Consider the following 15,243-nt stretch of genomic DNA (forward strand, 5'->3'; position numbering starts at 1 on the left):
ATTAGATTGACTCAAGTATGCAACTGGTACTTAATTAATCAACCCTGAAAGGCAAAATCAGTCTCGGCAGAATTTGAACTTGGAACATAAAGTCAGGGAGTGTTTTAAGAAGTAGACAAGAGCCCCAAAAATATTTCAGCTGTTTAACCATGTACTGGCACTCTCTAGAGCCAAGCTGCAATTCATATAAGGTTACTGTTCACATCTGTGAGATAGCTGCACTATTGCAAAACACACAGACACCATTTAGCTAATTAAAGTCTTACTCCCTAACTTGTTATGACAATGGGCATAGCAAATGAGGGAATAACTTGCCACTTGTACCGAAACTATAATAGCTTCTGTTCTTCTGAACCAACAAACTATGCACCACCTCTAGCATGGCTGACTCCTTTACTGAGTGCTTCTCTCAGTAATATTTCTGTTTCTTACTATCAAAACCTGTATCAAATCTGTTACCTAAACATTCTTCCCTACAACTCCATATCTCTGAAATTCTCTCACTCAACCTTGATTCCCCTCAAATCTATGCAGTCAGTAAACCACAGAAGTTGAAGCTCAATGTCAATGAAATCAACTTCATGTGTCTGAGGAAAGAGCAGTGAAACTTATGAGTGTTGTCTTCCCCTTTTGACTAAATAACTTTAGAATAAAATGGCAGCAAAAAGTACAGAGGTTATGCATCAATTAGTTACAAACAAATAAAATCCAGAAAGCTAATTTGGAAAAACAAAACTGATTACAGTGTGGGTAAAATGTAGATGTAAATCAATTCAGGCTCTGAATAAAAAACTTTATACTGAATGTAGTTTGGAAAGTGATGGAAAGAGTTTTGACATTTATACTCCAGATGAAACAGCAGTACTGTATGGTGCATGTTATAAAACCTTCTGGACTTACATTAAATGCTCAAATTTCAATAACAGTACACCTTGGACAACTTGATTCTGTTTCTATAATGCTAAAAATGAGATCTTTCTGGTATGAAAACCATGAGTCTTAGCATATTTTGTGAACAGGATCCTTTAAGTTGGTAAGTAAGTATTCATGAGAAAAAACGAAATTGATGATGAGCAGTTCTTCTAAATAAATATTTTATGTGATTTAGTGGTTTTGAAAATTGCAGTAGTCTTCATTTTGTCTCTTTTACTGTGTTGATTATTGTCTATGTAGAGCAATGTATTTAAGTCTTCTTAAACTCTAATGATTGTTAAATACACACATATTCTAGTACATGTAATGCTACATCACTTTAATACAAACTTGTTTTTAATCAGATGTAAGATATCAATGGAAATATAGAATAAAAAAGATTGCTTTCCGATGAATGATAATGGCTATGTGTGTGTGTAAGTGTGTGCATAATATATATATACATACACACACATACAAATAAATAAATGGAGTTAAATGCAGGTGCTAGTGAAATCTTTATACTTCCAACATATGTTTCAAAGAAAACATTGGTATTATTCCAGAAGGAATAAAATAGCTTTAAATTCTTTTGGGTAGGCAGGAGTGATGGAGTAAACATACACTTAGTGGAGAAGTGGGTAGAGAAGGTAATTGAGGTAGTCAGAGTTTGTATAGGGTTATTAAGTTAAGACTTATCATAGATGGATTAACAATTACATTTATCTCTGCCTATGCTCCACAAGCTGGGTTGGATTGCAGACTACCTCAATGACAAATGATAGAAACTTCGTTATTGTAGCCAGCAACTTTAATGGACATGTTGGGCAGCATTCCTAGGATTACATGGTGGTTGTGGCTTTGGCACCAGGTATGAGGAAGGTACAAGCTACTTGAGTTCTATGATGGAAGTGATCTTGCAACAATAACATTATAAAACTAGCTAGCTACCCACTAACTTATCAGTCTGGTGGAAATATAAGCCAGGTTGATTCCCTCCTCACCAGGCAGTGAGACAGGCAGATGCTCACAAATGCGAAGTCCTTCCCAGGTGCAGAGTGTACACCTCAACATAGGCTACTAGTTAGTGACTTCAGAATTAAGGCTAGAAAAACTCAAAGACATAAACCACTCTGGAAAAGGAGATTATTGAAGCTTAAAGACCCAGCAAACCAATAAAAATTTACAGACATCCTACTGGAGGCCTCTGATAATAGAGAGGAGAAGGAGGAGGAGGGGACATATAGCTTAGAGGACAACTGGAAGTTTCTGCAGAACAATTTACTGGGTACTGTTGACCAAATCTGTGGTTGGTGTATAAAGTCTCCATCAGGCCAATGTTGACTTGGTGGTGGAACAAGGAGGTGGACAGTGCTATAAAAGCAAAAAGACAGACCTGAAAAAACTGAAAGAATGGTGGAAGCAAAGCATTATATCAGGGAGCCAGAAGGGAGGCTAGGTGACAGGTTTACATAGCAAAAGGAATAGCAGAAGGTAGGAAGCTTGCTAATGTTATGCAGCATGAGGATCAGAGGTGTGAGGTGTTCAGGATTGCAAAGCAATCTGTCAGAGAGAATAGAGATGTGGTAGGTGAGAAATGTGTGCAAATGGATGATGGTATGCTTCTTGCCAGTCAGGAGACATGTAAGCCCCGAAGTATGGCTTTGTATCAATTTTTCTCTATAGGAATATTCTCTTGAAGAGGCGGGTGGGGCAGTTATATTCTTTATTTACAATATGGTAAATAATATGGTATAACCTCAAAATTGCAATAGAGAATTAACCTTGTATTTTTAAATTGTGGATTTTATATGTCATGTTGCCCGCAGACAGCTTTATTGTGAAGAGATTTAATATGAGTGTTAGTGGGTTTATGGTGGTTTTTCACTGCTATTTCTAGACATGTAAGTGATTTTGCAACCCTCTCCGTTATAATTAGTGATTTATTCATAATTATAAACCCTCTACTTATATATATATATATATAATAGCAATTTTATTCCACACGGGTAGAAATATAGGAAGAATAGAAGTTGAAAATGCACTGAGAGTAGTTAAAATAATCTTTATTAATATATTTAAAGCTTTAACCGGTCTCACAAAAATCAGTGTAAACTGTGAGACCGGTTAAAGCTTTAAATATATTAATGAAAATATTTTAACTACTCTCAGTGCATTTTCAACTTCTATTTCTCTCTCTCTCTCTCTCTCTCTCTCTCTCACATACACACACACACACGCACACACACATACACACGCACACACACATACACACACACACACACACACATATAGTTATATATTATATGCCATTTTTCTGTATGGTTCTTTTTTGGCAGATGGAAATATCCCATTCTCCAATGGCTACTGTGAATCAGTCACCATGCACAACAAAGCCAATGACCTGATAGTAGTTGGGCTCTATAGGCCACCTCAAACACCCGTACTGCACTTTAAAGAATGTCTCAATAGCATTAAGTGCTTTATTCAACAGTGCCATTCTAGTAATATACTTATAATGGAAGATTTTAAACTACCCTGTATTGATTGGTCTACAAACACTTTGAAACCAGGCACTCCAACCTCAACCACTGACAAAGAAGCAGTAGAATAACTTTTTGACTTTATGAATGAGTTTTTCTTGTCCAAACTTGTCCTTGCACCAACAAGGTATCAGAACATTTTAAACCTAGTGTTTAGTAACTACACTAACACTATACATAATATCATAGTGGAAAAAACCCGTCTTTCAGAACCCATGACATGGTTCTCTGTAACCTGAGATTCCACCAACTGAAAGCTAACCCTAGTGACCTCTCTCTAGCCCCCACCAATTTGGTAACATGGATCTCTATAATGCCAACAGGGATGCAATCATGAACAAGCTATCATATGTTGACTGGTCTTTCACAGACACACACACACCTCCTCCAGCATCAACACATTTTGGCAGATCTTTATAGAAACTATCACAAACATATGTGCAAAACACACTCCACCAAGACCTGTGAACAAAACTAAGGGCAGAATTGCCCAAAACAAAAAAAAAACTATTATCAGAAAAATAAAATGAACAAACAAAAAAACTAAACTAAAATACTGCCAACATCCACACATATATTTGATGGCTATCACCCTGCTCAAATCAAAAATATATAACCTCAAACAATACATGAAGAACAGCTGAGGAGAAATGAGCTATTGAGAAAATCAGACTCAACCCCAAAGTGTTCTCTTTTGAGAAAAAAAAAACACGTCATTGTCTCCACTGTTGGTCCTGTAATAGATGAAAATGGCACACTCCAAGATAATGCCAAAAATCTTGAGTGAGAAATTGCAGAAACAAAACTGCACTCTTTTCAGCAATCCTGATATGGTCGATCTGGGCTATATCAGTGATGTTAATCCCCAATATACTGTATTAAACATAATGATTGGCACTACAGGTGTATTCTTTATTTGTGAATTAAGGTTACCATTGGTTTCATGTCAAGAAAAGTAGGAAAATATCCTAGTATTTTTTTCAAGCCGATCACATGGAGAAAGATGTTCACCTCCATTTTGGAAAACACGGTCACATTTAGTTTACAGAGAATCTCATGAATTCTTGTAAATAAAACAATGAATCAAGGGATGTTACGTTTGGGTAGCATCTTTTGAATGTTTGTCACAAGCAATATTTTACACTCACATACTTCAAAGAAGAGCTAACATCTGCAACATTAATCCAACCAGGATAGCCCCTTTCCTGAATGTGAAAATCTAAACACACATAGCACACAAACTCCACACAGATACGAAATAATCCCCAATGATGAACTACCTCAGCACACCCAGAACAAAAACATATTAATGCAAACAAATTGACCACACAACAGTTTGCTCAAAAGACAAATCTGAGGGAGACAAAACTCAAGTAATTTCCCTTGATTTATCATTTTATTCCTGAGAATTCATGAGATTCTCTGCAAACTAAATGGGATCGTGTTTTCCAAAATGGAGGCAAATACCTTTCTCAATGTAATCGACTTGAAAAGTTGTTAGGACACTAGGATATTTTTCTTAACATGAAACCAATGGTAGCCTTAATTCACAAATAAAGAAATGATATCCACCAATTCAGTGTTGTTTCATTGTTCAACTTTTACATGTATATATATATATACATACACATATATATATTGTATATATATTATATATATATGTATATACATATGTAAATATATATAATATATACATATATATATGTTATATATATATACATTATATATATATATATATATATATATATATATATATATTGATCAAAAAAAAACATGATGCGAAGGATTCAGTGGTACATATGTTTCGGGCCTTTATTAGACAGATTTATAACAATGCATAATGTATGTCTGTGGCCTTCTTCAGCCGCGCACAACAGCTTCCACAAGGACATGTGTTACATCAAAAATTCTTGGTTGGGGATGCAAATCCTCTCATTCGCGTACGACATATATATATATACATATATATATACGACATATATATATATATACATATATATATACGACATATATATATACATATATAATAAAATATATACATATATATATATTATCTTATATATATATATATATATTAACAATTGAGGATAAAATCTTTAAAAGAAATTATCAGTAGTCAGCGTCAAAAACCTCGTAAGAGAAAAAATCTGTAAATTCTTCCTCTTTGAAAATATTCATTTATATTATATTGAGGGTACTACTATTCGTAGATACCAACACGCTAAGAGGGACCAATGCGGTCAAAACTACTAAAAATAAACAAAATTTTACCGAATGCAAAACTTCAAAACACATCATTTTAAAAAAGAATTCTTTTTTAAAATGATGTGTTTTGAAGTTTTGCATTCGGTAAAATTTTGTTTATTTTAGTAGTTTTGACCGCATTGGTCCCTCTTAGCGTGTTGGTATCTACGAATAGTAGTACCCTCAATATAATATATATATATATATATATATATATATATATATACATACACATATATATTATATATATGTTATATACATACACACACATACTGTTGCATGAGCTCAAAGTGAGTACACAAGCACCTAGCTGGTATTGTCAAGCAGAGGAAAGCATGATATATAACATACAAACTTATTCTAGACATCTCTGTTGCTGGCAAATTTTCCAATCCATTAAAGTTTGGTTTCAGGTTAAAAAGAAAAAAAACTTATCAAAGATGAAAGAGTATTTAAAGTTTTTGCCAGAAAACTATTTATATCAATGTCAGAAACTATCATTTACAACCAGGTAATATAATAAGTATGTAAAACTCCAATTGACTGAAACAAAAATCTTATATTGTAACTTGAACATTTCTATAATGGAATCTATCTTCAGTAGTTACACCCAGGGAAAGAATTAGATGGAATAGAGTTTCATCACCATCTGTGATGCTGGTAAATTCCTTGCTTGCTTGCTACTTTTCTTATACCAATAATAAGGTGTATATGTGCAGTATTTTAACAGCTTTTCAGAGTGTTTGTTAACTGTTCCAACTATTAATGCTAGTTTTCAGTTAACATCAGTGGTTCTTGTACATGTACAAAAGAGTATTGCTGTCATATCTAAAGTATAGATATTACAGTTTCTTCAATCACTACCTTCATATACAGCATTTAATACACAGTTTTTCAGCCACTATTTTCTCTCAAAAAATCTCCAGATCTTGATTTGGCCTTTCTCTGCTTCTTTTCTTCTCACACTCATGAAATTTATTCTTCAAAATTAAACAGCCAGGCTTCATTTATTTGAACTAACTGATGCATTATATTTCTATTCTTGCTATTGGTTTTTTAAAATTATTTTTTATTAGTAAAAAATACTAGTGTGGGAAAGTTATCAAAATAAAATCTTTACAATGAATAATAATTGTGTGCTCTAAGTGAAAAGAATTCTAATGCTTTCAGCAAAATTCATCCTTGAAAGTTAATTATGGTGAAAATTGTTTTGCATGTAACTATCTATTTACTTTAAAGCAAGAAATACAATAGAGAACATCAGAAGAGAATAGAATAGAGCAGTAAAGCTGAGCAGTTAGTGATGGCTGCAGAAATCAGCAGATTACATTAATTACATTAGCAATTCGTACAACTTGCCACTGCTTTCAACTTGGCTATTTTACCAGCTAACATAGCAGCATTAAATCACAGTAAACTTTGAAATATATAAGTGTTCTACCTTTATGCCTACATGTGTGTCAAATCAGATCCTACAACAATTTGAACTATCATGAAATGCTAGTGTTAAATAAATCATTTCACTTGCAAGAAAACAAAGACTTGACCATATACCTAATGTAAAATAGCCGAGTGGATATACTACTAGGCTACTAGCACAAGAGATTTCATTCCCAAGTATGTTGATATGTATTTTGGAACAGTATACTTCTTTCTATGCAGCCTACTTTGACAAGCTGCTCTAGTTTATGAAATATTTATTATCCATAATGAACCATATTGTTACAGAACATTTATTTACAGCTAGTTGGAGTGAAAAAGGCAGAATAAATGTGCCATTGGACTCCCAGGTGAAGGATTTGGAATTCAAACCAACTTTAGATATTTCAGTGTATATTTGGATTCATATACTTAATATCTCACTCCTGAAGCCCATAAAGAATGGAGTGAATAGATACCATATTGTGAAAGATAAATTGACTGGCATCCTACTGGAGGATTATGAATCTTTCATCTGTTTAATACCAAGAAGCTAAAACCAAGCATCTGCTCTTAAAAGTTCCCCACTAACCCCTGAAATTAGAAAACATTTTAACAAAATCTAAATACAGATTATTTAAGCATATTCTCATGCTGAACAGTCATGAATATAGACATGCTGTTTCTTTTTAAATCATTGCTACAATAACCTCTGTTTCTCAGAGCATAGCAGTTTACATACTAAGTCTACTTGATGTATGAGACAAAGGAGACTGTACATGGTTGCTCAACCTACTAGAAACAGTAGTCAAATTTACCTCAACTTACACTTTACTGTCTTGTGAAAAGAAAAGACACATTGGATAAAATAGTTCCACATTCCCCAAAACAATGAGATAGCCATGGCTGGAAAGTCTTTGATCATAAGTCCACTCAATCAGTGTTCATTTAAGGCTAGTCCACTCAATCAGTGTTCATTTGAGGCTAAGCAACAACAACCACAATGACAATAATGACCTCTGCTCTTCTTGTGACTACAATGTATTATCACCCATGACACATTAGTTTTGTCAACCATTCTTTCCCTGATTTGGAATCCTCTCCCTGAGCACATTTTTCTTACAAGTGTTAGAAAAGTTTAAACTAAAAATGAGTCCTATTAACTGCATCAGTTTGGAATGAGCTATTAGAGTTATGGGCATTGCCCTCCCTATTTACTTTGTTCATTTTGATGTCTAGTGAGTAGACAGAAACAAAACCAAACAGAAACATAGCCAAACCCATCTATATATGTACACACACACACATAGAGAGAGGAAGGTGAGAATTTCAGTTTTAATTAACCTTTAAAGACTGTAGCAACATGAATTTTTGAAACAAACTACAGTACACAACAGCAAGTTTGCACGAAGTCAAAAAACAGATATTTTCATTTTTATTAATGATTTAATAACGAATGCAAAACTAATATGTGAAATTAAAAAGAGAGAAAAATAATGTAAATTATGATCAATATTCATTGGATCTCCTTTAGAATGAACAACAGTAGCTACTCTTCTGGGCATAGATTCCACCAGACATATTTCCTTAATTTTATCATCTCTGTGCCACACTTGAATAAGATTGAATAATTTTTTGCTTCATTTGAGATCAGTGACTTTATGTACTTTTTGCATATGCTCCAGAGGTTTTCAGTTGGATCTAAATCTGGTGAAGACAGAGGCCAATCAAGCAGTGTTACACCATGTTGATGAAAGGAATACATTGAATGCTTGCTAACATGAATTGGTGTGTTATTTTGATGAAAATACCACCACAGTTTAGAAACCAGTCATTTAATTGCAGCACATGATGTTCAATGATATCCTTCATAAAATGTTCATCATCATGCTTTCCTTCAAAAACATGACTACATCCAGTTCCCCCATAGTAAAAACACACCTGATGTCTTACTGTTTTTAAGAAATGATCTGATGGATGATAATGTACTAAACAGACAAAATTTAAGCAATCATCAATAATCTGAATTATTATCTTGTCACTAAAAATCAATTTCTCACTGTTCCACAGTCCAGTTTATATCATTTGGCTATCTGATGTATAGTAAGAAGTAGACATTTTGGTGGTTTCATGGCACAGATGCCTGCTGCATTCATTGTCCAATGTAGAGTGCATAAAAAAAAACATCATCTTTTGGACCAAGTTGGTTTTTAACATCCTGTTAAGTACTTTGGAGGCTTTTGATTGAAATTTCCCACATATGCATTCATCAAATGCACCACAATTTTCATATTGAGCATTTGCACTTCCTGTACTGATTAATAATTTGTGTAACATTTGTGTAACATTGCTTTGTAACATTTCTATATAATTTGCAATCTGATGATGTGTCATAGAGGTGTTTTCATGAAAACTATAATTTTGGTTTATTTCTCCTCACAGTTAATTTTGCTACTAAATCAAGTTAAAAAAAATTTTCCTATTGTCACATGATAAAAATGGTTTTCTATCTTTTTTAAAACATAATTTTTACATGCAATGTGAAATTTATGGAAACAAAAGAAAAAAAACACTCAAAATGAAAATTTTTTCACGCAAACTTGCTGTGCACTGTATTTACAATGTTTATTAACTGTCAGTGAAGTGAGAAAGATTTATAATAGCAATGACCTTGAAAGACGAAGAAGTGCTTGAGAAAAGAACTCTCTCTCTCTCTCTGTACACACACTCACATATACTTCACATAAAAAGTTTTAGCCATTGATACACACACATACATTTGTAAAGCAAACAGTGATTACATTTCCTGAACATAATTTTATTTAATCAAACTTAATCAACTGTATGCACCAGTTGAGTGAAAAGAAATAATTTGTAAAGATATAAACAATTGTCATTGCCATTTCAAATGATCACATTGAAGTAAATGTTGCTTATGATGCATCAAAAAGTCCTTCTTGATATGCCTACAACTGAATTTGAACATGTTATGGTAGGTTGAAATTAGTTCACTTATGTTAAAGACTAGAGAATGGTAACAACAGATATACAGTTACTTTGTAAAAAAGAGGTTGCATTTCTAAATTCTGACCATGTGCTGGTGGCTTGTTTCTTCTTTTACCTATTTCCACACATATTTCAAAAGCACTATAGTGTTTTCTAGGTGTTGATAACAGAACAAGCCATGCTGAAGTTCAGAAGGAATAGTCCTTGATGCATTGTTTGTGAAGCCAACAGAATAGTATACAATACTTTTTCTAGATATTTGCCAATTAAGGGAAAAAATACTATAATTCAGAATAGCATGTCAGCTCTTTTACTCTATATTTGTTTGTGGTATTTTTGCATTGTGGTTCTTAATGACACTTGATGTTTTTCATGCAGTAAAGTAGTCAGTCAGGATATATTTTTCAAGTAGGAAGAGAAATGTTTCATATTTTGGTTTTTTTTTTAATGCTGTTGTATGGTGAGTTATACCATATAATTCATGCTTGTAGTATTTTTAGATGCTCATTGTTGATAGTAAATAGTTGAAGCCCTCTTGGCATCAGTCACAATGTAGTTCCACTTTGTAATACTCTCCAAAAAGGTTGTTTCTTTGGAGCATAATTCACTTTGCTTTCATTAATGCTTATGGGTACATGCCTGCTATTTAGTAGTGATGAAAATGGTAAAGATGTACAATGGGTTGCTACAAAATTTCTTAAGTGCCTCATATGATTTTGAGGTTTGATTTGATGGCATATTCTAATACACCCCTAATATAGCCAAACTTTTCTTTAATTTTTGAATGTTGTACTTTATCTATTCCTACAAGCAGAAAGATCACCATAAAGGTAGTTTTAGGCAAGTTACTAAATGATATTTATACATTTGATTCCCAATTTGTGTAATTTTTCTTATATGTAGCATATAATTCTCCATTGTATCCTCTATTCATCTAATAGTATTTTGCTCAGTAAATGAATTTAGGGAATAACTACAGAAAATACTCTTCACCATTACTTTCTGAAAAAGACAGGTATTTTTACTGAAATTTTTAACAAATACTTTTTAGATGATGTAGATTATGGTTATATTGGAATTTAATGTGGGGAAAATGGGGAGGGGTCAAATATTTCATACATCTCCACCTTTTTTACCTGCTATGTTTTGATGATTTAATTACAATTACTTGTTTCAGTCATTGGGCTGTGGCCATGCTGGGGTACCACCTTCAAAATTTTTAGTAGAACAAATCAACTTATTTTAAAATTTATTGTTCTCTTTCACTGAACTGCTAAATTACAGGGATGTTAACAAACCAACACCAACTGTAAAACAGTGGTGGGAGACAAACGTGCGCACACACACACACACACATATCATATATATATATATATATATATATATATATATATATATATATACACACACACACACACACACACATATATATATACACACAATGGCTTTTTCCCATTTCTGTCAACTAAATCCACTCATAAAGCTTTAGTTGGTCAATGGCTATAGTAGAAGCCCAAGATGTCACTCAATGTGACTGAACCTGGAACCATGTGGTTGGGAAGCAAGCTTCTTACTGCACAGCCATTTCATGTTGAAAAACAATTACTTTTGAGATACACATGATTCCTAGCATACTCAACAATGGACTACCTTTAAGTCTGTTTAAAAGAGAAAGATTAAGACTGTAATAAAATAATGAAAGAATTAGCATTGTACTCACCTTTCTACAAAGATATTTTTCAGAGAATATTTGGGAAAGGGTGGAATAGTCTTCAAACTTAGTTTGTTTTTCAACATAATTTTAATTGTACCACATGAAAATGTATGAAGAAACAAAGTTGAGTTACATGAAATAGATGCCCCTTCCCATAATTTTACATTAATTTCTGATATAATCATAATGCACAACATCTGAAAGGTATTCGTAGAAAATTTCATTAAAGAATACCTATTTTGTGAAAGTTATGAGAAAACAAAGTTGAGGCGTGTTACTTATCAGAATATCCTCTCCACCATCCCCTCTGTAAAAACTTCTTAAAATAAATTCCAATGTAATCATAATTGTAGAAAGTTTCATTGAAATATATTTATTTTCAGAAAGTTATGGAGAAACAAAATCAGGTGGAGTAGGGGAACATTTCTGTAGCTATACTAAGTGTATAAATAGACATTAAAAATCACTATCTTGCAGTAAAGTAACTATATGAAAGTAAATAGAAATCTGTTTTCTGAGTGAATCACAAAGTTGCAATCTTTAACAACCACATTTTCAGAACAATACATCAAAACTGAAATTCATAAGAATTTTCCAGACAGGTTAGATTTTAATAATTGTTTTCTTTTAGTAAAAGTTACATACTCCACAAGCAGCTTTCTTTATTACAGTATGGAAATTTGTATGTATCTAATTCTCTTCATTTGGTTTTAACTAATTTTCTTCTCTTTAACATTGCTTTGGCACATTTTACAAAACCGAATTCTGTCAATTCTTCTATTGAATTTGTGTATTGCATACTATATAAGTCTTTTAGACTAATAATTCAATAAATCATTCAAGTATCACCTCCGATTGTTTCAGTAGATCATTAAATATTTTTGGCAGAACTTTGTGTATGCCTATTAAATATTTCAACCAGAATTTTTAAACATTATATTATATTACTACTTGTTATTACTTGTGTTGTTATTAATCCTTGTTAGTGCTCCTTAGAATTGTTCAGTTACTGCAGATGTTGCTCTTTAAATATTCTTGTAACCTTACACCACCAAATCATTACTGTTATTATTATATATCTTTAGTATAATTTTTGTTGATGATGATGATGTTACCGTTATTATTGAAAACAGTGAATGACAGGACTAATAGAGTACTGGACAAAACACCTAGTGGCATTTTGTTAGTTTGAGTCTCATGAAGTGGGCTTTGTTCCTCATCTATTGGGGCTTCAAAAAAATACTGAGGCAGATATAATTGACTATAACATTTCTACCAAAAAATTGTTGCCCCTATCGTTGTCATCATCATTGTCAAGCAAGTACATGCTAATTTAATTAGCAGAAGTTTTATCTCAAAGTTTGGTGACAACAAGTCTCTTCAAATCTGAAGTATCTTTCTTAAGATTCTTGCAGAATATAGGATGGTACTTTTCTACAGGTCAACTATGCAAGTCTCAATTTCAATATCTCTCAGTCTTTTAATAACATTTTGGGTGTTATGCCAAGTACACCAATTACTATAGGAATAATTGTTGTCAGTCTCCCACGTTCTCTTCAGCTCTCTGCTAGATCCTGATATTTCTCATTTTTTCAATCTCTTTGGTATAGGGAATTGCAAAGTCTATGATCTTACACAGTCTATTTTGTCCTTATGATCATATCTGGTCTTCTTGCTTCAAAAGTATGATCAATCTTTATAGAGATGACCCATAAGATCCTATAATTTTCATTCAGTCACAGCCTATGATCATGTTCATAGCACTTTCCTGTTATTTCAAAGCAAACATCCCAATATACATGTTTACCTACACAGTTGTGCCTGTACTTAGACTCTTTTTGTGCTATCTTACCATACCCACTCAAGAGATGATTGATACTCTCATTTCCTTTCCAAAAGATTTTACATTTGCAGGCTGAGTTTTGTTGATCTTTGCCTTTATCAGATTTGTTCTAATGGCTTGTTCCTAAGCAGCTATAATTACAGTTTCAGTCTCTTGTTTCAGGTTCCCATCTGTGAACTAAAGCCACCATTCTTTGTTTGTCGCATGAATTGGCCATGTATTTCCATGTCTTTCTATCTGCATGCTCTATTGTTCTTCCTTCTCTTCTTGAATTCTCCTACTGTCTCAGTATTTTTTTATGGCATCTCCAGCTGCCGATAGTATTCTTTCTCTATTTCATATAACATAATTTTCCAGCTGCAATATCATGGTACTAACGGTGTCTTCTGCATTTAGTAATCCACTGCCACTTCCCTTTCTTGATAGTTAGGGTCTTACTTTTAGGGTAGTATGCATTATGAGCAGCTTTCAAGTTCTATCGAAGTTCTGTAGCTTGATCTTTGTCTATTTCAGAAAGGGAGCAGAGTATCTTAATACTAGCATAGCCCATGTATTTATTGCTTTAATAATATTCCTTCCATCTAATTTTGCTTCAAGCACCTTCCTAATTTTCCTCTTGTAATTTTAAAAAATATTCTTTCTTATTTCTCCTTTTCATTATCTTATCGTCTTGCAGCACCCACTACGTATTTATATCCCTAATTATTCCACAGTGATCTAGTGATGTTATTTTGTGGTAATTTTATGCCATCAGGTTTATTACTATTATTATCATTAATAAAAATATCAAAAATGTGGTAGACAGGCGGAATCAATAGAGCATCAGTCAAAATGCCTAGCAATATTTTAGTCTCTTTATATTCTTATTCTTTTGAGATAAAATTAATAAAATAAGTAACAGTCATGTATTGAGGGATGGATCAATTTAATTCCTAACCTTGAATTTCTCGTTTTGTGTCTGTATGGGGAATCAATATCACTATTATTATTATCATTATTATTATTATTTTGGTTTGGCTTAGGTTCAGTCTTATTTCTGGAAGAATTTATATGGGTAGCAGGTTACTACCTGTAACCTTAGGTATTCACAAGTTTTCAGCTGTCTTTCAAGTGCTTAGAACCTTCCTGATAATCCTGGCTGTCCCTAAAAGACAAACTTTCTGTAGAAGCTCTACAGGGCATTCTATTCCAATCTCCTTCAGCCATTTGCCTATATCTTTCCTTCCTGTTCCCAATGCAGCAATTATTATAGGCATGACCTTTACTGTTCACATGCTCCAAATTATTATTATTATTATTATTGTTGTTATTATTATTATTATAATTATTGAGTGAGAGAGCAGTGCATGCCATCAAAGTGACACAGGGGTAAAATATGCAAAGCCCAATATACCCATCATGACTATCTGTCTGATAAGGGTACACCAGGCACATGCATCACAAACATATGTGCACGACATGGTGATCTCATATCAAGATAAACAGCACATGACCTTGCAGGTGGGGCCCAGTTAGAATTTTCTTCTAGTCGAGTAACCCATCCAGCTCAAAAGGTCCCTGAA

At 33.1% G+C, this 15,243-nt stretch overlaps 1 protein-coding gene across 22 annotated transcripts in view; it reads right to left on the reverse strand.

Annotated features, from left to right (window-relative positions):
- Positions 1–15,243, reverse strand: part of LOC115214490 (dual specificity protein phosphatase CDC14A) — a 292,683-nt gene that overhangs the window by 162,086 nt on the left and 115,354 nt on the right. The window lies entirely within an intron of this gene.

Source organism: Octopus sinensis, linkage group LG7 (assembly GCF_006345805.1).
Source record: "Octopus sinensis linkage group LG7, ASM634580v1, whole genome shotgun sequence".
Taxonomy (NCBI): domain Eukaryota; kingdom Metazoa; phylum Mollusca; class Cephalopoda; order Octopoda; family Octopodidae; genus Octopus; species Octopus sinensis.